The sequence below is a fragment of the Cyanistes caeruleus genome, chromosome 1, assembly GCF_971803275.1.
Source record: "Cyanistes caeruleus chromosome 1, bCyaCae1.hap1.1, whole genome shotgun sequence".
Classification (NCBI taxonomy): domain Eukaryota; kingdom Metazoa; phylum Chordata; class Aves; order Passeriformes; family Paridae; genus Cyanistes; species Cyanistes caeruleus.
This window is the reverse complement of record NC_141701.1, coordinates 128,700,300-128,726,798: the sequence shown is the minus strand read 5'-3', so window position 1 is coordinate 128,726,798 and position 26,499 is coordinate 128,700,300. Positions and strand designations below refer to the sequence as shown.

General features: G+C 38.0%; 1 long non-coding RNA gene across 1 annotated transcript; it reads left to right on the top strand.

Annotated features, from left to right (window-relative positions):
- Positions 1-1,009: 1,009 nt before the first annotated feature.
- LOC147655895 (uncharacterized) lies at positions 1,010-8,461 on the top strand. The gene is made up of 3 exons (XR_015278008.1): positions 1,010-1,542; positions 5,776-6,513; positions 7,694-8,461. It is a non-coding gene; the product is annotated as an uncharacterized LOC147655895 (long non-coding RNA).
- The last annotated feature ends 18,038 nt before the right edge of the window (positions 8,462-26,499 follow it).

Below are 26,499 nucleotides of genomic sequence, written 5' to 3'. Positions count from 1 at the left end.
AGGACTGAAGGTGAAGCCTTAAACCTGTCTTATTTTGGTTTTTGTTTCTATATCTTTTTCCCCCTCCTGGGTGTACTTCTTCCCTCTCTGTTAGCAGAAAACAGTATGGGATATAGAGCAAATGAGTTGTTGCCAAATTTCATAACTTGCAGTCTGGACTAGATTCAGCTGACTACTAGCTGATGTCAATTCTGACTCTAGAGTCTGTTGTAAGCAAAAGTTGTACAAAATCTGGACTCACTCTTTCAGTGTTCACGAAGTTCTGTTGTAGCCTGAACTGAAGAGTGGTTTACAGCTCTACAACCTGATTAATGTCTACAGTATGCCCAAGTAGTGTGTTGGTGGAATATTATTGACAGTATCTGGTATGAGTTCTATGGATGCAGTAAGTTAAGGCACATAACGTACAAATCACTGGTTCAGGCCTATTTAAAATGTCACAGGGGGAAAATAGAATAAAATTCAGAAACAGAGAGTTCCCATATTTTACCAAATAAGTGGAATTATCTGTGATTAGGGAAGAAAGACTACTCTCAAACCAGATATTTTTTCTGGACTGCTTAAGCATAATTTGTGTTTTCTCTATTAAAACTGAAATATGTTAATTCTGGATGCTTTCATATCTTAAGATTGCAGTAAAAATGGTAAAGGTGAATACTGATCATAGAGTGAAGAGTTCAACTGAAAGCTTGCTAATGAGGCTTCATTCAGGACATTCTGTTAGCTGCCTTTTCATAAAGTCTTTCTCTGTTCTTTTTTGCCAACAATCTTCCTTTTTTAACCTCAAGTAGATATTAATAAAAAAACTCCATGGCTTAGAAATGTTCACCCCATGATAATCCAGGCGTGCTGCAGTGTGCCTGCAGTGAGACACACATGCTGTCAGCAAGCAGAGATCTGATTTCATTTGCTCTAATCAACGATGGCTGTGAATCCACTGTGGTTTGGGGCCTAATTAGATGATTGTTAATTGCTTAATGTATTAAGGAAAAGTTTGTGATACATAAGAGAATCTTCTGTTGCTGATTTCAAAACCCATGAGCAATCCTCAAGATTAGCAGTGGGACCATGGCTGACTCAGCTCTATGTGGTGTCTATAAACACATTAGCAAAGCAAGAAACTGATGAATTATTCTGGGGAGAACTCAAGGGGAAAGTGATTTCCCCTGTAGTTAGTCAAGACAGAACAATACATGTGGCCTTACTTTGATTTGGTGCTCCTGGTATACTGCAAGTTTTCACTGTCCTCTATCATCATCTCCTTCAACAACTGCTTTATGCTTACCATGCCAGCCAGCAGCTAGAAAACGTGTAGACTCAGGCTCTTGTTAAACCTGAGAGTAATTATAAAGTACTGGATACTTTGTAAGCCAGGAGGAACTAAATCTAAGTAAATTTAGGCTATGGGAAAGCCAGGAGGTGTGGCAGAAGCTTGTATTGACCGTGAAACTGGATAGAAGAAGGGATAAATTAGAGGAGCAGAACCACTGGTGCAAGTAGAAAATGGTTCTTGAGCCACCCCTGGACACAGACTGGTTTAGGGTAAGCATTTCCACAGTGACATTTAAGGAAGCAGAACAGACCATGTCTTAAAGAGGGAATTTTTCTATTTTTTTATTCCTTTTCTCATTTTGGAGGCAGGTATGCATAAAGGTTTTCAGAACTGAAAGTCTGGAAAAAAATGAGTTGGGATCAAAAAACTTATGTAATCCCTGACCTTTCTACCTTCTTCCTAAGTTTTAATTATAATCTGACTTAGAGAGGAAACAACTGTTTGAAACATAAAATAGCTGCATTCTGGTTTACAGAAATATCAAAAATTATGTATCTGATAACCTTAAAACATCTATTTCAATGTTTTTATTATTTTACTAGAATTAAATACTTCTGGCAAAGTGCATCAGCTTTCATGGGTGCATTATTCACTTTAAAAATACTTAGAGTTGGAAAGAAATAGGTATTTTTTTTAAGGTATCTAAGTGTGTTGGACTATGTTCTACACATGAAAGACCATGTGTATTCTTTTGCTACAGAGCTCATAGCAAAACACCACTATGTTCTTTTCAAACCCAAAGGATCACAGAGGCTAATATTCAAACTGGACTACTTGAAATCAGCATGTACTTAGATCAGCTCATTTATGCACTGTGCTTAAAATTAATTGTTGTAGGTTTTGTGCCAGTATTGGACACTATGGGCTGTTGCTGATCTTGCAGGGCTGGTAAATAGAATGTTTTTATTTTTCTGAAGAATGATAAGTACTGAGCTCATATGAAGGATGCAATGTTTTGCACCTCCACAGTAATTTTTACTAGTATTTATCTCAACTGTTCGTGTAAACAAGTTTGCTGTTTCTTCTGCTGTAATTTCTTCTCAGCACGCATCAATGGAAAAGTATAATTTAAGAATTCCTACTTCAAAAGATACAAATTTTCATATTTGGTGTTCTGTCAAATATGGAAAAGTCTCACCTTGAAGAGTTTTACAGTTAACACAGTTACAGCTGCAATTCACAATTCAGTCCAGTCAATAACAGAAACTACAAATCCAAATTCAAGACTTCCCACAGGCCCCTGTGAGAGCAAACTTCATCATCTTGTACTTACCTACTTCTCACTAACAATCTTTTAGACAACCCTCTTCTTGAGCAAATAACTTCTTGCTTGTTTATCAGCATGGGCTGTGATACAACATGCTTTTTTCAGTGCTTCCCCCTTCTAGAGCATGGATTGCTGTAAGTCATCATCTGGGTTTTCTAGCTTTCTAAAGGTGCCTTGCTTGAAAACTACATGAAGAAATGATTTTTCATTGTGCTCACCACCCTGTAACAAATGCAACCTTGACTAAAAGCATTAGGTTGATTGAGCTCTCAGCAGCTATTTCATCTGAACTGTGCTGTCCCAGAGGTCACTCTCAGGTTCATTCTATTACCTGTGAGACAAAGAAGAGAGAAGTTCAAGCAATGAAGCAGTTCAAATGTCAAAACATATTTTGGCAAGGCAATTGTAACTGGTTATTTGCAGAGTTCATGATCACACTGCGGCCAGCAATGGAAAAAATCTCTACTGAGATTAAAATTTTCCTCCAAACTGTTCAAGATAAACAATTTGAATGTCTCTGGGAAATAGTCCCTTGTCGCTGTCTGTTTCAATAAGCTTTCAAAACAATGGCCCAAACCTATTTCACCAGATAGTCCTCAATTTTACTGCCACTTGAAAAAATATCAGGATAAAGCCCCCTTGAGATTCACTGATGGCTGACAAAGCTTTTAATTTCTATTTAGAGTAGAAACACCTGGGTTATTTTGGTTTTTAAATGCAAAGCACTAAAAGCATAGCTAACAGATTAAGGTGCTCAGCATTTTGGCTAGGCAGGCTCATTAGGAGTGTGCAGAATCACTGATGACTTACTTTGAGTCAGTGAACACCATTTTATGGTAAAATTACTTCTTCCATAAAATATGTGTGTTCTATTGATTGCAAAGTGTCGGGCATGAAGAGAAGGTAGTCACAAAACTTGCTTCTCCAAAAAAGTTTAAAAGTACTCCAGATCTAATAGATCAATCAAAAGACAAAAAGGGGATGGGCAACAGGGCTGATCAGTGTAGTCATGCAGCAAAATAAATCCTCCATAAAGAAAAATCATACTCCAGACCTGTGTGTACAAAAGCAGTGCTCTATTTCCTCACCAAATTCTTAAGCCTTAGGTGTTCACTGCTCATGAAAGTCATTCCAGTATTTATAAATCTAGAAGTGCTTTATACAAGTACTAATGGTGTAAGCAAGGCTGGCAGAGGCCATGGAGCAGACTATGTTCCTTGGCTGCTCTAAACAAAAATACTAATTCCCATTTTTGGCTAAGAGCAGCATGAGCTGTGGACCTTGTGCAAGTGCAGTGGGCTCTTGTGTGGAAGTTTTGACCCCATCAGGAGCTAGAAGGATATCGAGTGTCACTCTGCTAGTGGCTAAAAAGATGTCAAAGTTGCCTTGCTTTACTGGTTCAACTCCTTCTTGAATTTAAATGGATGTTTTCTTCCTAGCTGCACTGTAGAACAACAAAATAGTTGTGATGCCAAATTTAAAGACTACCTGAAGTAGTTTTTTTATACTGGAGCACTATTGTATTTGTAAACTCAGCAGAACATACTAAATAGACAGCTGTAGTCCAAAATCCCACACACTCTACTTCAGTCACATCCTGGAGAAGTTCTTTCTTAATAGTCATAGAATGATGAGCACTGACACATTTCACTAGACCAGGTTGCTCAGAGCCACATCAAAACTGGGGCTTGAACACTTCCAGGGATGTGGGGTCCAAAACTTCCCTGGACAACCTGTTCCAGGATCTTACCACCCCCTCAGTGAAGAATTTCTGCCTAATATCTTTTGTAAATCTACCTTCTCTCAGTTTAAAGTCATTCCTGCTTTTGAATTACCACTACATGCTCTTGGAGCTAGTAAGTTCCTGATCAGTTAATAATTTATAGTCATGCTCCTTCATCCCTTCAGTTATGTGCTACAGGTGGCAGAATAATGGGGGGAGGAGGCTGTCTCCTTAACAAAACATATTTTGGTTTTTTTTGTTTGTTTGTTTTGGTTTGTGGTTTTTTTATGCTTTCTGACATGTACCAGCTTAGGCATCTTAGAAATTATAAGTTATTCAGAGTCTTATGTGGAAATATTTCAAAAGAAAATTGGTATTTTAATCTTATGGATCTTACAAAATAGTGAATGTTTAAGATTCCTCACAGAAATTTAAGCAAATAAATTTCTGAAATGCTCCACAAATAAGAGCTAAGATAACAGGATTTTAGTTGCATGTAAGCAAATTATTTCTGGGTGTGTAATTACTGCCTAAACAAATAGGCACTCGAGCATGCAAGTGATAATTATATATGGTAATATCTTGTTATCTACCAAACCATGTATCTTGCATGAGTATGTGCTTTTTGTGTAGGAGCATATTTGTGTAACCTCTGCAAAGGACTTTCCTCGGGCTTCTCTCAGCTCATGGGAGAAGGTTGATTCACCTCATGTTATTGGGTGCTTGGTACTCTGCAGTTTTTGCCCATCTGATTAAATTTGCCTGTTTTTTGGTAACAAAGTTCCCATTTTTCAATACTTTCTGTAGCATCCTTTCTAAAGAGGCTTTTCTTTCAGTTTTTATTAGGAGAAAAGGCAAAATGAAGAATCAGAGGTGCAGGTTCTACAAAGCACAGGGGAGTCCCTGTAAGGATCCTCTGTCCCCACTCAGGACAGCATTACCCTCCCAGGCCTGCATCTACATTGTAGTCCTGCTTTAATAAATGCTCCTCTCCAGCCTACTATTGTTTGTGAACAATGAGCAACGAGAGCTTCAATAAATATTTTGCTTGAAGAGCTCTTGCTGTAGCATTCCATTACACGTGGACTGCCTAGATGCTCTGGAATAATACTAGTCCATGGAATGTATCCCTTGCACACAATAAAGTACAGGTTCTTAGTCATGAAACAGATCCAAAGTTGATCTGTACTGAACTTCTCTCATTTGAAGAAAAAACTTTAATAATGCTAATTTTAATGCTTCTCAACACAGTTTCAAGTGAAATCAACTCAAGTAAGAAGCCCTCAAATAAGTCATAACACATACAGAGCAGGAGAAAAGTAGGGAGTGAGCAGGTATGGTGCCCACCTGTTCCATAAAGAAACAGATAATTCTCCTGTTGCATAAAGTAACATCTGATAGTGAGCAGTAGGTGCTAACTCCCATGCTTTTAAACTTTTTCTTTCATAATAGGTCAAATCCACTTCAGTCAAAAGGTTGAACTGATTGAGTTGTCTTGTGGTACTTCAGCTCTGTGGAGAAGGAGCTGGGAGTCCTGGTGAAGAAGAAGCTGTCCATCCATGATCCAGCAGTGCCCTTGTAGCCAAGGGGGACAGTGGTGTCCAGGTGTACAGACCTATCTCCCTCTCCCTGCCTCTCTCTCATCTTAGTGATATTTGCACCTCTTTTCACATGTTAAATCCTGTTCTTGTAAGCTTCCTGGTGCCTCCTGGTGGAATATTGCTCTGTTCCTACAACACTTCCTGTGATTCAGCATAACTTCTAGGAAGAGAGCATTACAAAGCATGAGCATTTATCCAGAAACTGTACTTGAGTTTTAATGCTTCCACATCTGGCTTGAGCTGCAATGTTTCTGTAGAAGCTGAGCTGAAGGAAATGAGTAAGCAAGAAAGGGATTCTTCTGTCTTGCAGAGAAATTCTCTTTAATCTGAATGTTGACTGTGGCTTGGTGCCAGTACATTGAGCTGTTTTGCACTGCAGAGAGGACCTTAGCTGTATGAAATTGCTCTGGCTTCTTCCACTGCATCACTCTAGGAAAGCTGAATTTGGAGGGAAACTAGTTACTACAAAGACATGTGGAGGCTGTCTTCTGTCATGTGTTAGAGAATTTCAAGGTGTGCTTCTCCAAGAAAGGGACAGCTGTTCTCACTGCAAGAACCATTTCCTTCCAGAAGACATCTGCAGAGAAAGGTAATACAGGCCTATGCACCTGGTTCTATTTCAATGTTTCATCTTCCCAGGTGCTTCATAGTACAGCCAACATAGTACACAGTACAGGGTGAACTGCCCCAGAATAAATAAAATCTTACAATGCTTATCATTTTACAGCTATCCAGAGAAACCTCCTGGTGATATGCATGTTGGATGTGTTTAATAGGAGCAGTTAATCTTTACGTTCTCAGGAATGTTTTCAAGAGTATTTATCTTAAAGTATTGCTACATCAAATGATTATGTAATGCCTACAAAGGTAATTGACAGCTATATTTTAATTAGGAATCTCTTAACTTTATGTTTCAAAACAAGTGTAGAAGTAATTACATTTTATTAAATTTTAATATAATTTTTCCCCCTTTATACAGCCTCTAAGAAGCTTGATAAAAAAGCTATTTGTAACTGACAACCTGGCATTCATAGGAGATTCAGGCTTAATTCTGTAGCTGAAGGGCATTGGTGACTTGAATCAGTCCTAGGTTAGTAAAACAATTTCTGGGCTATTTAGGAGGTTCTTGGAAAGCTAGTTTTGGGGGCCTGACATCGAGGAGTATCTGATGTCACTTGGGATGGGGAAGAGGAGGAAGACACTGAAAAGAGCTCCTGTTGGCTCTGAAGCAGGACAACCTCCAGATGCCTTTCTGTCTTTGACAGGACAGGTTCTTCTGTTGCCTAATTTATCTAATGATTCTAAAACACTGAGATCTCTGAAATGCAATTTTTGTCCATTCACAATGCTAAGAACCAGTAGACTTGATAGAAGTTTTTTTTTACATGAAGACTTGGAGTAGGTATAAGTGTTCTTTGACTTTGAGATACTATTTCTGACAGCTTACAATAAATCTCAGAGAAGTGAATGATTATATTCCTGCAGCAGTCTCATACTATTTATCTTAGGAAGCATGAATTTGTAATTTGGAACCATATAGCCTTTGCTTTATCCATCCAGATTCTGTGCAGCTCTAGGGAATACAAAAATATTGGCCTTTCTATGATGCCAAGATATAAAAGTATCTAACTGGAAAGTTGAAATAGCATAGATTTAATGGAGAGAAACATCTGAATTGAACTTGTTCATATTTTAGACACTGTGTTTGACTTGTTACTGTGCCTTATTTTAAACATGCTTCCTAAGTGATGTTTGTATTTTCCCCTAAGGTTTATCTGGCTTCAAGTGAAGTTAGCAGCACATAAAGTTCTAAGGATCATTTTTAACCTTTATATTAATGTTTCATTGCTGCCCTATGAAGTCTCCATCCAGTGGAAAACATTTCCTTCTAACAATTCAAGATCAAGCCCTAAATCGTTATAGCAGGCCTGGAATGAGTGCACAGCTGGAACGTGAACATCAGAGAAATGTATATGCTGAAATGTCCAGAGGTGGCAGAGGGAGCCAGGAGGCTGCTGCTGGCTTCTCAGCAACCCACTTTGCATCCAGGCGTGCCAGAAACCTGGGGACTGCTCTCTGAATTTTCTGCTTGAAAATGCATGAGGACTTGGGACTAGAATTCCTCTCTCTCTCCCAAGCACTTTGTTTTAATGCACCACACCAATAGCACTTGAATACTAGAGAGACTGGCACTTCATATTTTGCATCCCAGTAAAATGAATTGTTCCAGTGTTTGATTTCATTTCCTTGACTCCAAGAAGAGCAAGTTAATAGTGATGACTATGTAGGCAGAAAAGGAGGATTTATGTCAGTGGAGAAAGTCTTGAAATGATCCGCTCTTCTGACAGACAAGAAAACACTTTTCAAAAAAGTTCAGTTCAGTAGTTTAAAAAGTATTTACATATAGTGCATCAAAATAAGTTTGTACAGTTGTCAAATATAGCTTGAGTATTAGATTCTTAATTTCCTTGGATGTTCATTGCATTGAACTATCCCAAACAAACCTGTAACAACTGTAATAAAATTTCCTTCTGCCATATTGCATTCTTTGTTCCATTTTGCAAAAGAAACATCTAGCTGGAGAGAGGGTGGAGGCAGACTGCAATGTATCTTCTAATATTTTGGCCAGTAACATATCTGCTGTGACTATAATTTGAGCACAGTGGAATTTAGAATTATGTCTATACTGGAATTGAATTATTTGTTTTCCTTGACATCCAAACTTGCACTATGTGATAAAACATAGAGTATAACTGTGCTGGTTTTCTGGGTTTTATCTTCTTTGTCCTCCAGTACTTAGTTTCATTTGAAACACAATTCTACTACTGGTAACCCTGACTGCAAGAAATACCTACTTAGGCCTGTGTGAAGTGTGACATCTTCTTCTAATTAAAATTCAGCTGAAGAGAAAAATCTGCTTTTTAGTGGAAGCTGAAGGTAGTGTCTGATTTTCCCTTGCTGTTAATAGCACCACAAACTGTTAGTCTGGTCTTTATATAGCAAAGTTTTGAGTTTTTCAGTAGCTGACAGATGATGCTTTCACCACCCCTTCAGTGCTGGAACAAAACACATGCAATTCATCAGTAAATTAAAGTCAAGTTTAGTAACACAGACTAACTTGGTTTGGTGTACAGCTGATTAAAATTTTATGCCTGCTCTCTCTGAAAATGGTTAAATAGCAAATCTCACTAACAAAGCACTGAGGATGGGGAAAAATTCTAGTTTTATCATTCTTAAAGCTGTAAACTTTATGTTTACATAAAGTTTGTAACCTGAGATGTCATCAGGCCCACAGCAGCAGCAGCCCATGCTAATGCCTGATGTGAGGAGACCACGCCATGCTCTTATCTTCTTTCTTGTATTAATAAAATGTCTATGTGTTTTCTCCATGTGTTCAGGCTGCCTGAAAACAGTCCCACTTGGATCTTGGGCTATCTTGTGAAATATTGCCTTGTGGTATTATTGCAAATATGGATGATATGAACAGTAATCCAAGATCCAATGGTTTAGCAGGTACCATTGCCTTAAATCTTATTGCATTCACTATCAGTGCTATAATCCCTTCCCCATGATGCAGTTATATATTGAAAATGCAATAATCCTGTTATGAGTATTGTTTCCAAACTTAATTGGTTTAATTCAGTTAGTTTTTCATTAGCTCTGGATCGGGACCTTGCTGCAGTACTGACTCTGCTATGCTTCATTTAATTATATTTAATGCAATCTCTTTGTTTCCCCAGAGGCTAAATAAACCTGCAGCCAAAGACTCAAAATGAGTAGAAGAGGGCTGCTCTTAGGCAGGTCTAGAAGAACTGGACTTAAAACATGCATTGCAACTACTATTTAGTTCCCTATCTCTCCACAGTACTGCATGAGACCCTAACCCAAAAGCAGGAAGCCAACCTAATTTAATATGAAAAAACAGCTCTTTCCCTCTGCACAGCTAATGATCTGGTTTTGTGTGTTTTTTGGCTTTCCTACTGCCCTTTATGCCTGTTTTTTCTACATTCAAATGCTTATTTTAGCTGAAGACTTGAGTTTTGTTTGGAATATCTGGCAAGGAGACAGGTTACTGAGCACCTCCACAGAATGTGGGGCTATTCAGTCAAATCTCATTTCCACATTTATGTGCTGTAATTAGTTTTCTGACAATACTTACTGGAAGAGTCCAGTTTATCAGTTTTCTTTCCATTTTCTAGCATAAATTGAATTCTGCCATTCTGATGAGTTCCTATGTTTACCACCATTACTGTGGCTCCATTTCCCATACAAAAAGAAGGGTAGTTTTCATGCCCTGAGAGATATCCTGCTGTTTCCTAGGATACTTTTCACAGGAACTCAGAGATGCCTCTTTCTGCAATAGTAGCATTGCTGATTGCCCACAGGTAGAGTGAAAAGGGCAGAGAACAACTGGTATGAGCTAAAGACCTAGGGAAAACAGAGTGAGAAGCAAAACTGCAGAATCTGATGCTGTGGAAATTTGTGCCCATTTCTCTTTATCTGCTTTTTAAAGCATCTCCAGGTTCTATTTGCCTGTTTTTACTGCACAGGTACACACAGACACACACTACAATAAAAGAGTCCTAAAGTCCTGTGTTCAAGTTTCATTGCTGGGCATGTTGCAGCAGGAGATCACTGTGAATGAAACTCCCCAGGAACAAAGCAATTATGATGAGTGAACAAAATTAGCATTTCCTCAAAACCATGGGGCCTCTACAAGCAGAAGAGATGTGAAGGCTGACTGAGGATGTGACTGAAGGTAAAGAAAGAATACAAATCTGCTGTTCCTACTGGCCAGATGCTCAGAGAAGGGTTGAATTCCCTTGGCTTTGAGGAATTCCTGGCTTCCTATCACATCTCACATGTCACTGTCCTCTATTTTTGCCAGTGGCTTTCATTCAGTAGTAAAAGCCAGTGCAGGATAAGGTAAGAATGTGGTTAAAACCCCATTTCATACAGAGGAATTAGATATTCCTCAGGATGTTTCTGTAGTGATTCCAAGATCTTTTGTCTAAGCTTCAATTAGTATAGCCTTGTAATAGTACATTTTACCCAGAAATACCAAGGGTTTAATAAAATTAGCTTTATGGTTGTGTTGTGATGTACTCTAGGGATTTGTAATTAAAGCTGACTAAGAATGTTCCAATTAAATTATTTTCTATTGTATTATGCATATTGTGCAGCATTATGATGGTTCCTTTTACTTTGCCCCAGGAGCCCAGGGAGGTTTCAGGGAGAAGGCTGCTATATGGTGCAGAGCCAGACTTAGCATTCAAGACATAGCCCTTCCCCAAAACAAAAAGTCTAAAGTGGCAGCTCAAGAGGATTTGAACAAGGCTGCCAAGGTTGCAAGTGTTCTTGGCTGTGTGGAAGGAAACCAAAGGCAATCTCCAGGAAAGAAAGGTCACTGTCATTTTGAATGGCTGAAATTAATCTTTTCAAGCCTCCTTCTGTAAAGACAGTTTGCAACAGTCTTTCTGATTAAAAACTCTTATTTTTTTCTTCTGAAATCTCAGACTTTTTTATTCCAGCCGACCCTCCTCTTCTCCTAACACTCAGAGGAGTGGAGGCATTATCAGTGTCTTTAGCTTTTCTAAAAGCTCCCAGGAAACATAGAGCATAGCCAGCAATAAAGACCAGCAGCTATTATCACTGCCTTCTGTTATGACAGGTATACAACCCTTGACACTGCCACTTTTAAAAGGCTACCTACCTTTTGCTATAAAACTTTTAATAAATGGATTAGTCAGTGATGATTCTTGAGCTGGGTTGCCTTGGACTTACAAACCACTTGCTCTTTTCTACTGGGCTTTCTAGTAGGAATGGGGACTTTTAATTTGCTAATGAGTGACTTAGACAAACAAGTCTGAGTGTCTGGAATGCTCCTTCTTCCAAGGGGCAGTGTGTAATCCTTGCTTTCTTCAGCTTCAATGGGGTCACTCCTGACCTTACATCAGCTCTCAGAGTACACTGTGCTACTCTGCTGTCACTGAGTACCCCTTATGGCAAATAACCCCACAGATTTCTGCTAGAAGCAAGGAGCATTCATGCATTTGAAAGCCACTGTATTTGGATATATTTTAATTGTGCTCTATATTTGCATTTTTCAACATCAGCATCTCACTAATATCTCAATTTATAAATGTTAATTATCATATCTTTCTTAAGACCTATGGCAAGCCAAAGTTACAGCTGAATACATTCAGATGTCTGGGAGCAGGTTCAATAATTATAAAGAATCAGAGCAGCAAGCTCTACTTATAGACATCAATTCAAAATAAATATAAAATATGAAAGAATTATGACATTGAGAATTGCTGCTTTTAAAACTAGCTAGGGAAGCATAACCTAGGTCTCAAGTGATAAGGTAGTTCATGAATATATTGCATGCTATATGGTTAAGCTGAAGTCAGAACTTGGAAATATTTTTCTTTTTTTTTTAATCCTACTTTTTGAAAGTGAAATCTTTAAAACAAGCAACACATTTTCTTTAATTCATTTTTAACTTAGGAACCAAAATGTTTGTGACTGAATCCTCTTTTTCACTGTCTTTAAAGAAAATATTTTTATGGCATGATGAGAAAACTTCCACTGTCTTTTATCTGAGAGTAGATTTAAAAAAAAATAAAATTAAAAGGCTTAAAAAGTGTGGGAAGTATTACGCAGGTGTACAGAGTACAGATTGCTATCCCAGTACAGCAATCATGCTTAAAAATATGCTGAATTTTGAGTGGTAACTTACATGGATCAGGATGAAAACTGGTGTGTGGAGAGAGTTTGGAATGTAGAAAGGAATTCCTAACCTCCTCATGCTGTTTGTACTGCAAGACAAAGTCACAGACCAATTCTCAAAAAAACAGACATGGAAAAAGAAACACTGACAGAACTTTCTGCTCTGAGAGTTACATGGTACAAAATGTTAGAAATCCTTCACCAGTAGGACTTTGGAATACACATTTGTTTTAGCTTTTCACAAAACTCTGGCAACAGTTCAAGAAGTTGCAGTGGAAGCAAAGCATGGTGAGGAAAACAAATCATAAGGGCACAGCCTGCATAATAATATAAATCATTTAAGTGGTGGTGGAGTATATAATTATGTATTTAGCAAATATTCTTATTAAAATATACTTTGCAATAATGACTGCGGCATTGCTACAGGAATATGCTAGCATTAGACTGATGATTAAACGCAAAATTAACTTAAAAAAAATCTGGCTGTTACAGAGCAAGATAGATTAGAGGATGGAGCAGGAGATTGGCAGAATGATGTTCACAGTCACCTTAAATGGCAGTTTATGCAAAGACAAACCTACATAGTGTAACAAGGTAAATTGTGGTTTATTTACTGACAAGCTTCAGCAGGGATTTTTTGAATAAAAGTTTATTCAGCTTAAATGTTGGGAAGACATCTCTTTTTCAGGCTGTTGGGTCTTTGATATCTTCAATGTGAAGAACTGCATAGTAGTCATGGGTTTTTTCTTACAGCTTAAAGTATCTCCTTGTCTATTTTGCTTTTAACATTTCTAACAGCTGTTAGAACATTTAAGGGTTTTCTCTGCTTCTTGAGATACTGTCAGAATTTCCACCCTGTCTTGTCTTTGGGGGTTTTGTTATTATGAAAGGTAATTGGAGTATTTTGAATACGTTCCAGGGAAAAAATTTGGATGTTTTTGAGAACTCAGATGGAGCTGAGGATGTCCTCTCAGCAAATAATGTAAGTGTGCATGGCTGTAGAGAAGGGGAAGGCACATGGGTTTGAATCAAACACTATTGTGTTAAGCACATATCAGCCACCAAGTTACTTGATCTCTGAAACTAGGAGTGGCTTTCATCTTGCTTAACGTCAGATAAACCACTTTCCATCTAAGCTAATCATGCTCAGTTTATAGTCAAGACAATTAGGTAAACCCTTTCAGCACCTACTATGAGATGAGAAAAGTTGAGCCTGACACTCCAGTAAGGAGATTGTACTCTCTGCTCCACTTTCTGATGTTTTTTAGGCTTAGGTTAATGTAGTCCAATTAATTACTGCCTCATTTTTGCCACCAAGTACAGTTAGAACCACCCTCATGGCCAAGTGAACGCTCTAATTAATGACACATTGAAATAGCTGACTGTCCTACCTCAGGCTGCTGTCCTCTGTCATTCTGTAAGATTATGCCTGAAAAGCCTGAAGTCTAAAGGACAGGATATTAGCAAAACCAGCCCACCCTGCTGTGAGAGGTGTGACAAGGGAGAGGGATATTTAGCTCTCCCTGGTGGGTGCTGTGAGACCGATGAGCTGCACACAAATAGCTCTGCCAGCTCTCTGAGGCATACCCACAGATCATGGCCTGAGCACGTCAACAGGATGTCAGGAGATTCACTGGACCCAGAATGAAGGTTCTGACAAGAGTCAAATATATAAAACAAGTGTTCTTGACTTGTCCTGTGCTCTTGACTGAAATGTTTAACCTGAAATACTCTCTTCCACATTCCCTAAGACATCTTGGGTAGCTTTGTCATGAGTCAATTATTACTTAATTCAGTTTTATTTTGCAGCCTATGAATGCCTTAATTTATTATATAGCCTTCTATAATGAATGTCCTTGGTGTATTGTTATGACTACTCTGCCTCCACCTGTATCTGATAAGAACTACTATTCCATTTAATTTTCATTAGGAGGACAGTTTTTTCTTGTTAAACAAGTGTTGGGCATTTTATGAGACAATTCAGAAAACTTGGAACAGAACATAATGAGAGGTATGATGGCCTTTAAGTTGTCTGCCACCCTTGGTATGTCAATTTAAAGCTTTGTTATATTATAAGGTCACAGCAGAGCACTTTAACCTTCCATGTAACATCAGTCATAGGACTAATCAGCATTAACTCCTTGCAATAATGGAAAAATGTCTGACAGATTTGTTCTTCCTTAAGATTGAATGGTGTTCCCAGGCAACTTATGAGCATTTGTTGGGATTTAAGCCCAGATGGAAATTAAGCACCATACTCTGTCCAATAATTAAAGTACAGTAAAAATTGTAAATTATTCTAATAATGATAATGAAAAAGTTAAAAACAAGTGATGCACAATGCATCGCTAACCACCCACTGACAAATGCCAGACACCCCTTCCCAAATCCAGATCAGCCACCCTTCCAGACAACTCCCACGAGTTTATATACTGGGCATGAGTTTCTATGCTGTGGAATGTCCCTTTGGTCAGCTTGGGTCACCTGTCCCAGGTATGATTTCTCTTTGCAAATTCCCAGAGCACAGTTTTTGAACGTATTTGTCACTGTCACAGTCTGGGCTCATTATACTGCCTCCAAGACAAGTACATCCTCTGTCTTGGAGGTCTAATTCTTCCCTTCATGGACACTTCTAGTAACTGGGGGTGCCTTGGGAAGAACCAATGGTTTTCTCTTCCATTTACTTCCATCTCTGTTACCCCTGATATTGGTCTGCTTGTTATACCTCTATTTCTCTAGAGAAAAAAGTCTTATGTATCCTACCTTGAATCAAATAAACTCATGTATCCTACCTTGTCTCAAATAAACCCACACTCATTTCTATCTTTGCAATTTTCCAATTACCAACACGTTGAGTATTTTTTCTCTTGTTTTCCTTCTCATTGCCTTCATCTTCTATTGGAAATTTTAAAATAGCTTATCATTAGTATTCTCTTGATTGCCTGAGTTATCTTTTTTGTCTTGAGTGACTTGAAAATAGCCTCACCTTCTAGAACTGATACTACATAAGAACTGTAAATGGGGATTTTCCCAATTGTAGCAGACTGGTGTTTTCCTGACTGCCCCTACATCTGTTCAATTTTAATTATGAGGAAAAAAAATTAAATGGTGTCCTTCTAGGTAATTCCTTTCACTTGAATTATTAAACCTTATGTTGAAATTTATGAAATTTCTCCGTCAGGCAGTTTTCTTTATGCTGGAGCCCATGAGATGAGAATCAGTGACATTACATTTCAAACTGCATTACTCAAAACGAGTGAAGTGTCTTTTGTGAACAGCTCAACTTTCACAATTTTGCAGCAGCACTTTTAATGCCCAACTGGGTTTTCTATTTCAGCTTTTCCAGGAAGTCTTTCCATTCTGAAATTGTACTTCTGGCTTTATTTTTTCTGACATCTGATTTATGCTGAGTTCCCCTTTGCGCTCCGGCAGTGACTGCAGCTCTCCAGCTGTCTGCTTCTCATTTCCTCAGTGTCCCATGGAGAGCTTCAGGCACAGTAGTTAAGTGTTGCAGGTCAGAAACTTCTCACTACAAGAATCCTGAATGTCAGATTGTTCCTCAAAGAATAAATAGAAGCGGGTCCCTAATGCTTCAGGAGAGTTAGATTTTATATTTTCCAATCCCTTTCCTGTTTGTCTCCATTTGGGCTGAGAGGCTTCTTTTCAGAACAAGCTGAGCCAGTCTCTTAGGTGAAACTTTGAGGATCAGTGTTTACCTTTTAATTTGAGAAGTGTTCTTCATTTACACGGTGCTCTGCTTGATTTTTGGTGCTTGGGTTTTTTTCTCCCTGACAAGTGTCATGGAATCAGAATTTATGTGTTTTTGTGTATCTTCAGAGCTCAATTTCAAATATCTATCTTAGTCCACAATTCTACAGTTCCCTGCGTGCCAGCTTTCAGAAGGGATGTTACGTGAGGAGACATACACGAGGATGTGAATGTATTTTATACATTCATTATGATGCCTTTCAATGTCAAATTACTGCTGTAGTGAGGATGTTAGGTTTTACTCACCCCTATAATCCCTATTACAAGTAATTTACATAGATTACAGGTAATATAATTGGTAATACCTAGAGCATTTTTTAACCCTGTTACCTGTTGCTGAACAGTTTCAGCATGACTGCTGAAAAAAAAAAGAGATGAAAGATAAGTAGTAAGACACCTGGGGTGATGCAAGCCAGGTTTATTGAAAGCATTGTAGCCCTTATGAGATAATACTGATACAAGGCATTCTGGGCCAGAGATGGCAGTCTTCACTACATGCTGAGCACAGTGGGGTCATGTTTTTACAGCTCACAGGTGTTTCCTTAATGTAAGGAATAAATCAACAAGTTTATTTTTTTCTATGATGTTATCATTCATCAGCCTCCCATTACAGAAGGTTCATAGTGCTATTTGTGTAGGTTGCCTCTGTGTCATGATTCTAGCACTTTTCTTGGTCTTTTGTCAGTACATAAATGTTAGGAATGGGTGAAAAATTCTGTGATGAAAAAAAGGCTAATTGTACAACAGTTCCCAAAAAGCTGGTGAAAAAGAGCACATAAAGTGTCTCATAGAATTCTCAGATTATCTTCTAAACTTTCATACTTAGGAAAGTCCTTTACATCCCATATATAGAGCATTCTGATTCCTTAGCATGGAGCTGTGGTAATTTCTCCTTGAGTCCTTGATTTTTTTCTTGTTGTGGTCTAGACCAGATTAGACAGAACAGAAAAATATTTGATGATAGTCTTGCTCTAAGATCAGTCTGCTTCTAAATTATTCATGTAAAAACATGATGTAAGAATGAATGTGCATGAGCATTCAGATTTTTAAAAGAAAACCTATGCTAGAAATCTTAGGAACTTCAGATTTTCATCTGATAAGTCATAAACAGGCAGTAGAAAATCCTTCATATTCCATTTAGGCAAAAGCTATACTCCAGTTTATTAAAGTTAATAGTTGTGTCAGAGGAAAAACTGTGTCATGCATATAGATATAAGAGGTGGATGAGGTTCAAGAGCCTCCCAAATTATTAAATTGCCTGTAATACCATTCAGAGATTTGTTACACATTGAGAAAATTCTAGATCTATCCATCATTGGGAAAAGGACTAAAAATTATTGAGTAAAATATCTGTAGTTAGTAATCACTTATGCCCTGCTCTTAATAAATATACTTTTCTTGGCTATTAGTTAAAATGAAAGAAGCAAGGCTATTTTTCATACAAATACACATAATGTATTAAAATGTCATGTAAAAGATGTACCTACACACACAATCTTGGGCTTGTTTTCAGCTGGTTTTGGTACTCCAAGTTATCTGTGGGTGGCTGACTGCATCCAAACTTCAAATGAGTTTTGTAATTTTTGTGTCTAATGTGTCACAATCGACACAGTTGGTGGGGGTGCAGATTCTGCCATGAGTTCTCTGTGGGGAATTCCTGTCAAAATTCTGCTTCTCAGTTCATTTTTCATTTCTCCTCAATTTGCTTTGAGGTGCTCAGAATGGCAGAAGGAAACAGACCCAAAAATGTTTCAGTAGGTCAGACAGAACAATTAAGCTGTAACTGTATAAAGAGACACGAAAGAAGTCCATCAATCCTTTATCCTAGTGAGGTAACACCAGGTAGTATTCATTATGCTGGAAGGGCAACATGGTTCATTGGTCATTCATAAATACAAGAGATTTCAAACCAAAATCAATTGCCACAGAAAATTTAATATTCAAAGGTTTTAAGAGTTTTGTCAAGCTTTTATTTTCTGTGGTTTTTATGTTGTTCTGAGGTTACACTTGATAGCCATGCCTTATAGAATATCTTGATCTTGTTATTATGTTGTTTTCGTTTCATTTTTTTCATGTACCACTAAGCTAAATCAGTGTCTAGAAAAGCTTCCTCCTCTCAAAACCAGGGTGTGAAGGAGAGATATTTTCTCCCCAACCAGTTTCTTATAGTCTCTTCTGTTAATTTTGCAAAGATGAGTACTCAGAATATTCAAATAGTAAGAACTGGTATCTGTCTTTACAATGCAAGACTTTATTCCTTAATCAATAAACTTTTTTTTTTTTACTTTGAAAAAACCAAGAAGAAAAAATATGACAGGATAATTCTAGGACTAGCTGAAATCCTTTAAAAATAAAAGAAATCTAAACGAAATTTTTCTTCCTTGATTTTTAAGCAGTTTTATGAACATCATTAAGCTTTTATATCCATTGCAAATATTCTGAAGAGATCACAGCTATTTCCATGCATGCAGTAAATTCTGAGGACACTAAAACGTCAGGTATTCTGGACATACTGAAGTTCTGTTGCTGCTGCCATTACTTTTGTATCTGTGGTTCTTGGCAGGCTGTGCTTCTTTATTCACTCAATGACAAAAATATCCAAACAATTAAGATATGAAAATAATGAGGGAGTGGTGGGAGGAAGAGGAAAATAAGAACAGAAAAGAGAACAGGCAAGGATGATAACTCAAAATACTTATCTATGTTGAAAGATTACACAGTGCTTTCTCACTATAACATAATCAAGGAGATATTCCTGCTTTTAGGAAGGGCTGTCTTTTCACAAATGCAATAATAAATACATTTTGTTTTCACTCAAAGAGGAAAAATATTTTAAAATCTATTTTTCACTCTTAGTTATTTAAATATTTGTTAATAGAAGACCTTTATAAACTATACAGTGAACCATTATTTTCAAGACTGGTTTACCAAATGTTCCAAGACTATGCAAAGTAGTAGAACCTGGTTAATAAGGAAACCATACTACCAAAATAGGAAGTTATCTATAGAGCTACGGAAAGCAGTCCTTGGGAAAGGGAACTTCTGTGATAAATAGTGTAGCTATGTCAGATAACACAGATAACAATATTTTGAGATTGTCCAAAGGATCTCCAGTGAAGACAAAGCTATAGCCAGCTGCTATGGGAACCCTTTATCCCATCCTGGGACCTTTAGGTCAAAGTTCATTCAGAGCCCTTTCTTGCTCCTAGAGCTCTGAAAGAATTCTGAAGAATTGTGCCTGGAAAAAATTAGCATCCCGAGTACCAGAAGCCTAATGAGGCCTGGTAATGGCTTGTTCCTTGATGAAAGATCTGGTGGGAGCACTGCTCAGAAGCCCTTGGCTATGCTCTGTGCTCCTGTACCATCTTTCCACAGAGCACAGGCTGCTACAGTCACAGGAGACTGGGCAGCAAAATAACAGCCTCAATACCTAAAAAGTGGTGGAGTGAATTTCCAAATGTTTGCACCATGGCCTTTTGTCTGCTCCCTTTTATAAATTTTGTAGGCACTTAATTATCATTGAGAATTCTACCTCTTCTGATCAAAATTGGGCAGCAAGCTCAACAGAATATTTATCTAATTTTAAAAATGATACTACAGAATATTAAGAATCTGTCTTTTTACTCTCTACAGTAAAATAAAATAGAAGTAAATATGATCTGTAGCCTCTCTTCAGCTTCTGCATACCTGACCATGGCAGATAGTCTTATCAGCGTGTTCACTGTGTATTTACTGGTCATGTGTCACCAGTGCCTGAAGGCAGTCTCACTTCACTGTAACAGATGATAAAAATTCAATTTTCACTGGATGTGCCCAAACACATTTCTCCTTTTCAATAATAAATAGTTAATTTCTTCGAAAACAATGAGTGCAAATGTGATTATAGAAGTACTGATACTGTCCTGAGAGATACAATGAGTAAGAGGCTCCTCTGAAAGGAGAAATCCTTTGCTGAATGCCTAGATAAATGCCTGGTTTTGGAAAGATTGGTAGCTGCACATTAATCAGTATAGTTATGTACCTCACCATGAGCTTGGATTTAGTGCTCCCTTAAAATTCATTTTGCAAAACCCCTTGAATTGAGAACCTCTCCTTGCTTTCTTTCTGCATCACAGGTTGCTCTTGGAGATGACATCTGCGACATTCAGATAGGAGGTGAAAATAAACACCATTTGCACATATACCTTGCCCTGTTTTTTGGGGACAGCAGGCTTGCAGCTCCAGGCCTGTTGTCAGCACAGGGAAGTGGCCAGTCTTGCAGAGATCAGTGGGACCAGCTGGCTCTCCAGCAGTGGCAGATGAATTTGGGTTGGGAGCTCTGCTGTTGATTAAGCCTGTGGCTGTATCAGAAGGACAGAAAAGGAACACCCATCCTTTCTTTGCTGAAAACAGCAAAGACTTTGGGCATAAGTACCAGCAAAAGAAATTACTAAAACTGCTGGGTTTTCTTTGATGTGTAGTTGCTGAAGAAGGACAAAGAGTGCAGTGGAAAGTAGAAGTAAAGCTTCTGCCAAAAAAAGTTGTTGCCATTTTGAAGACCAGGCTCTTTCAACACACTTGTATGCCTGTATCAGCTGTCCAGTGATGTCCATTGCTCCTCTACCACATGGTTCTGTTCTTTTCCCCTTAATACAATCATTTGTACATTTCTTAGTCTCCTTTACTCTAAAAAGAAAAAAAAAGAGCATGCCAGTACAGTAAGAGAGGGTCTGTGTTACCACCAGCTTAGACAGAAAAGGTTCTGTGGGAGTCTCAGGCCCTCTCAGGCAATATGGTTTTACCCCCCTTCATTTAGATCAGACAGACTCTTCACATCTGTTAGTCTAATTTCAGCAGGGGTAGATTAGTTCTTAGCTGTGTTGAACAATCAAATACTTATCTCATTTTGCTTAGTATTCTTCTTCTTTTAGTGTGTGTTTCACTATGTACAATCCCTCTTGCAGAAAACCATGCTAGTAATACTGCAACACAACTACATTTGTCATACTCCATCTCTGATTACCAGAGTTTAGCTATCAGTCTGAAGGGTTTAGTTTGGGGATTTTAGACAGCACAAGGTCAGATACCAGAAGGAGTGAAACTGCAGGTTAAAAAACCTGTTGTGAAGAAACCATTCCTGGAAATGTTTTTGTTGAAAATAGTCTCATACAAAAGTTAAGACCTAGGGACCTGATCTAGCCTGAAATGAACCTGAGATTCTGAAAGGACTGTCTGATGATATTATACACAGTTATAATTATGCACATTTCTGAACATTTGATGCCAGGGAATACCTCTGAAACCCTTTAAAATATTTAATATAAAATTTATTATACATTGTCTGGATATGAAATTCCTTTTAATGAAAATCATTGACTTCTAAACCACACTAACCCAAGCCCTCTTCACATCAAGTTTCAAGCCACTTCTTTCAGAAACTGAAAGAATTGGAGCATGTCTATCCAAATCTGCAGTGGTTGATGCACTTCTTTGGAAGAAGCTTCATTTCAAAATACTTTTATGGACCAGAGTGTGTGTCATGAGCAGAAGAGATACAACATTCTGCCTGGATTTTTGTGTATGTATCTGGCTTATACCACAAAACTTATTCTAGAAAAAATAATTTTAAATTAAAAGCTATTAATAAGAGCTATTATTAAAATCTATACTAAAAGCCAAATTATAGCTGAACACATAGATGTGCTCAAAGCCCAGAAAGCCAGCCACCTCCTGCTCAGCAGTAAAAGATGCATGGCCAGCAGTCGAGGGAGGTGATTCTGCTCCTGCACTCTGCTCTGGTGAGACCCCACCTGCACCCAGCTCTGGGGTCCCAGCACAGGAAGGACATGCACCTGTTGGAGCAAGTCCAGAGGAGGGCCACACAGATGATCAGAAGGATGGATCACCTCTTGTATGAGGAAAGGCTGACAGGGTTGGGGCTGCTCAGTCTGGAGAAGGGAAGGCTGCAGGGTGACCTTATCGCAGCCTTTTGGTACTTAAAGGGGGCTTATAAGGAGGTGGGGACAAACATTTTAGCAGAGCCTGTTGCAAAAGGACAAGGAGTAATGATTTTAAGCTAAAAAGGGGTAGAGTTAAACTAGTTATAAAGAAATTTTTTTTTGCAATGGGAGTAGTGAAACACTGGAATGGGTTTCCCATACTGGGGGTGGATGCCTCATCCTTCAAAACATTCCAAGTCATGTTGGATGAGGCTCTGATCAAAGTAGTTGAAGGTGTCCCAGCACATTGTGCATTGCAAGGGTGTTGGACTAGAAGATATTTAAAGGTATCTTTCAACCTCAACTTTTTTATGTTTCTGTGAAATGTCAGTGAGCCACATCTATTTCTACAACAAAAAATTGATTGTAAATTTGTTGCCTTCTGCAAAAATTCTCTCAGCTGTAATTAATTTCACTTTTGAAGGAGTTGAGTACAGATTCCATGTGCATTATCGAAAGTCTTACTGCTTTCATGATTCCAGCCTACCACATGCAACCAGCTATCACCATGGTGCAGTGATTGTGCAGCCAACCTGCTTCTATGGAGCAGCAGAGACTAAAACAATAATTATCCTGAATGACAAAATAACTACCTTCCTATCTCTGTATTTAATGACATAGCTGTGGTCTCTTGTCACCCCTAAAAAGACAAATATTAGAAGTACCTGTGTTGAATAGATAATATTGACACTTCCCATTAGTACTGACAAATTGTCTATATGGCATAACCGTGCAGAGGTACCTAATCTTCTTCTAAATGAGACATCTTAAATACTACAAGGAACATGATGTTCAGTGAAATATTTGAGTAACATACATAGCTGAGTTGATTTTAGTACTTGTAGTAGTCAAGCTGACAGCTTATTCAGGGGGTGCCATGCAGTTCAGTGGAACAGGCAGGGAAACTTCTACTGCAGACAGAAAATGAATATTCAACAAGAATCAGCCACATACTAAAGATGTTGTAAGGGCAGGCCTTTTTATCAGACAGTGTATAAATAATTGGAAAACTCCTTGGGGAAACTGCTTAAAAAAACTCCAATATGATGTCCAGCAATTAAAAAGGGCCCAAGATGGCAGATGTCACATCTGTAGCATAAATCTGGTGAGCTGTCAGTGGTGGTGCTGCTCTGCCTGATACAAACTTTGCCAAATGTGAACATGGGTACAAGGACATATGATGGTTGTTATAGGGCATGCTGAACCCACACTGCAGTCCCAGGGTGACCAGAACCTTCCCCACATGTCACACTGAATTTGGAATAAAAATGAAGATTTTTAATTTAGTTTTTCATTTTTGGAATTACAATTCCTTTGTATTCCACAGCTTTCTGCTACTCCATTTCTCCTACTTTTTCTAGTATCACTAGCTTCTATATTTAAAGCTAAAGTGAATGATCATTAAACCTTAGTATTTCCTTGAATTTTGCATTTTTTCACATCCCCCTTATGGAGCCACAGCATATTATAGTTTTCATGAAGAAAATAAATAACTTCCCATTCCACATCTCCTTGTCATGACCAGGTCACCAGGTCACCTGTGGGTTCCTTTCTCTGGTAATGTAGTTGGATGCTGTAAAACAGCTTTGTTAATGAACAGTAATTTATTTGTCTTTTCACATTTTGAGAAGTTTGCTGTCCTCTACTCTCTCTGCTAATCCAATCCATTGCATTCAGTCAGTCCTCACAGTATCACCTGCAAATCTATTTGTATGTTGCCTTTATTTCATCCTCATTTATCACCAAACACCTGCCTCAGCATTCAGTTCAGCCATCACAAATCTTGTCATATCCTCTGGCACATCTTATTGGGTTTGCTGTAGCAAAGTAATATTTTTGGAGGAATACAGAAGACTCAAATTATAAAACATTTCTGTGGACTATCTGTGTTATAAGGTGAATGAGGAGTCAGTCCAGAAAAGTGCAGTAGTCACTTAACCTGAAAAATACCTCTGCCTTCCCTCTATATTTAAAATACCTATTTTTAGCTATCCTGATATGTTTTGACACCAATCACAGAAAAAAAAGAGTTAATTTTAACAAAGGAATAGAATAAAATAAATTCTCCAAGATGCCTGATATGAATGGCATTAAGTTTCAGAACTGTAGCACAAAAATTTGAAAAAGTGCATTGCAAAGGAGATAGTTTGAGAAATTTCTTGCCATCACAGTGCTACACTATTTTAATAGTCTAATGAAAAGAGATGTCTCAGCAGCTTAGATGCAGTTCCAAGAGAGGGCTGCTGTATATGTAGCTGCCTTTTAAACCTCATACTAAGTGAGTCAGGAAATGTCCTGGCCCTTAAATAATGATACGACAAGATACAGAGAATTAAACAGATACAAGGCAACCACGCTGACTATTCTGCATTTTCACTTGGGACCTTGGAGCAAGAATGGAAAACTTAAACAGAATGGCAATAATCCTGGCTAAAGTTTAAGTGTTTCCTCTCAAAACCAACAGAAAACAGACTTTGGTTTGTGTTTTTTAGATTTAGGTAACAACATTTTCAGACTGTACATATTCATCTAGTTATTACAAAATAATTCTGTTAACAGAGAAGCTGGGGACACAGTGAACATGAAAAACAATGTGCATACTTTGAAATCAGGCTTATTCTAAGTGCTTGTTTTTCACACACATGGAGCTTTTCACTATGTGCCTAGATCTATAGATACAAGATGGAAAGAGCCTGTTTCAAAGTGGCAAATACTGTTCAAAAGACTACTGAAAAATGTAGGATCCAGTCCTGGATTCAGATATTTGGCATCTGATTGAGGCTCTTCAGCTCTTTCATAACCTGTCTCATACAAAATCATTATGCATAAATTTCTAAGATGCTGTAGTCTTAGCACAAGAATCCTAATGAAACTGTCTTATTAGCACAGCCAAATCAATATGTAGAGAGAACTTGAATTTCAGTTAAAAAAAATCCTTTCTGATTATTTAGATTTAGTGTAAATGTGCATTGACATTTAGAAGAGTAAGTTATTTTTAATCAAGATCATATTTACTAATGGTGACAATAGCTTTTGGGGCTACCTTCATTATGGGCAAGTTCATAACTTTTGCATGTAGAGACAAGATTCTCAGGTTTCTGTGTATTATCCAGATGTGGGTATAAAAAACTGTGCTGAAACTTTGAAATTATTTTGGATTTCTAGTGCTGTAAATTAGACAATTCAGGAAAGAAAAAAGATGCAAGCCTTAAGCCTCTAAACATTTGCCCAGTATATGGCTTGGCCATTGATCAAAGCAGCAGAGGTCAAAGGAGGAGCTGTAAGATTGCTGGTGGGTGTGTTAAGGACCACACTTTTATTGTGCTCTGGCTACTTTTTCACTCTCTCTGAACATCATTAGCAATATAACCTTCTAGACTGAATATTAGGGCCTCAGCTGAGGAGGTTTGGCTGGAGCACATACAAAATCCAAAGCCCTCAAACCTATGAACATGAATACTGGAAATACACATCCAAAGAAAACAGAAGTTTAAATGTATATCTCTGTAGTATATCTACAAACCAGCATTTTGGCTATCTGATACAAGCACAGAATATATACACTCATTTCAGCTTCTGCATGACTGGTTTTGACAGTGAATGCTTGAGAAAATTGCAGCCCAGGATCCATATGTTTAACAGAAGTTTAAATACCATAATAAATACCATAATCAGTGGGTATTAGTCGTCTAGATTTAAACAGTGATTTAGAACTTCCTATAAAGGCAAATATACACAAAAATACTTACATAATCTACTGAAATCTCATAAGAACAGAGAAAGTTGTAGCTATATAAATATTGTATATTCATTAAGTGGAGGAACAAAACTGATAGCCCTAGAGAGATATAAATTTGCAATGAATCACTCTTTCAGAATTAAATGTGCAAATTAAAGCAATTAAACTATGAGCCACTGTAGCAGTATGCTTTGCTGGGAATGGGGGAAAAGCAACTCAAACCACACTCTATTTGCAAAGCTGTCAGTGGTGAATGTAGAAAGGGTTGTCTTGCTGCTTCTGGTGCTGAATAAGTCTGATTAAATTCCGAAGTTAAGCACCCTGACAGTGAGGGAAAGATGTGGCAGAAGTGGTGAAG